The sequence below is a fragment of the Rhinopithecus bieti genome, unplaced genomic scaffold, assembly GCF_001698545.2.
Source record: "Rhinopithecus bieti isolate Rb0 unplaced genomic scaffold, ASM169854v2 scaffold_31940, whole genome shotgun sequence".
Classification (NCBI taxonomy): domain Eukaryota; kingdom Metazoa; phylum Chordata; class Mammalia; order Primates; family Cercopithecidae; genus Rhinopithecus; species Rhinopithecus bieti.
The window spans coordinates 788,755-790,409 of NW_016813570.1; the positions used below are offsets into that span (position 1 = coordinate 788,755).

At 52.2% G+C, this 1,655-nt stretch overlaps 1 pseudogene; it reads right to left on the reverse strand.

Annotated features, from left to right (window-relative positions):
* Nucleotides 1-202: 202 nt before the first annotated feature.
* LOC108513019 (glyceraldehyde-3-phosphate dehydrogenase pseudogene) lies at nt 203-1,111 on the reverse strand (annotated as a pseudogene).
* Nucleotides 1,112-1,655: the final 544 nt, after the last annotated feature.

Below are 1,655 nucleotides of genomic sequence, written 5' to 3' on the forward strand. Positions count from 1 at the left end.
TGTAGATGATCATCTTTTTAAATTGTGTTTATTTATTTATTGGCAGGGGACTTTATTGATGGTACACAAAGCGGGTCTCCCTAGGCTCCTCCCTCTTCAGGGAGTCTGCATGGAAACTGTGAGGAAGGGAGATTCTCATTGTGATGGGGGACTGAGTGTGGCAGGGATTCCCTAGCAGTGAGGGCCTCTCTCTTCCTCTCGTGCTCTTGCTAGGGCTGGTGGTCCAGGGGTCTTACTCCTTGGAGGCCATGTGGGCCATGAGGTCCACCACCCTGTTGCTGTAGCCAAATTCATTGTCATACCAGGAAACAAGCTTGACAAAATGGTCATTGAGGGCAATGCCAGCCCCAGCATCGAAGGTGGAAGAGTGGGTGTTGAGATTGAAGTCAGAGGAGACAAGCTGGTGTTCAGTGTAGCCCCAGATGCCCTTGAGGGGGCATCGGACTCCCGCTTCACCACCTTCTAGATGTTGTCGCATTTGACAGGTGTTTCCAGGTGGCAGGTGAGGTCCACAACCAACACGTTGGCAGCAGGGACATGCAAGGCCATGCAAGTGAGCTTCCCATTCAGCTCAGGAATGACCTTGCCCACAGCCTAGGCAGCAGCGGTAGAGGCAGGGATGATGTTCTGGAGAGCCCCATGGCTGTCATATCACAGTTTCCTGCAGGGGCCATCCATAGTCTTCTGGGTGGCAGTGATGGTGTGGACTGTGGTCGTGAGTCCTTCGGCAATACCAAAGTTGTCATGGATGACCTTGGCCAGGGGTGCTAAGCAGTGGTGATGCAGGAGGCATTGCTGACGATCTTGAGGCCGTTGTCATACTTCTCATGGTTCACGCCCATCACGAACATGGGGGCGTCAGCAGAGGGGGTAGAGATGATGACCCTTTTGGCTCTCCCCTGCAAGTGAGCCCCAGCCTTCTCCATGGTGGTGAGGATGCTGGTGGACTCCACAACGGACTCAGCACCAGCATTGCCACATTTGATTTTGGAGGGATCTTGCTCCTGGAAGATGATGATGGGATTTCCCCGTTCTCAGCCTTGACAGTGCCATGGAATTTGCTATGGATGGAATCATACTGGAATATGTAGACCATGTAGTTGAGGTCAATGAAGGGTTATTGATGGTGACAATATCCACTTTACCAGAGTTAAAAGCAGCCCTGGAGACCAGGCACCCAATACAACCAAATCCATTGGTTCCGACCTTCACGTTCACCAGGCTGTCACAGGGATGTGAGAGAAGATGCAGCTGTCTGTCGAATGGGAGGAGCAGAGAGCTAATTTTGTTTTTTTAAGAAACAGGCTCGGCCAGGCGTGGTGGCTCACGCCTATAATCCTAGCATTTTGGAAGAACGAGGTGGGCAGATCACCTGAGGTCAGTAGTTCAAGACCAGCTTGGCCAACATGGTGAAAACCCATCTCTACTGAAAATACAAAAAATTAGCTGAGCGTGGTGGCTCACGCCTGTAGTCCCAGCTAGCCGGGAGGCTAATGCAGGAGAATCGCTTGAACCCGGGAGGTGGAGGTTGCAGTGAGCTGAGATCACACCACTGCACTCCAGCCTGGGCAACAGAGTGAGACTCGGTCTCAAAAAAAAAAGACGGGCTCTCACTGTGTTGCTCAGGCTGGCCTCAAACTCCTGGCCTCAAGCAA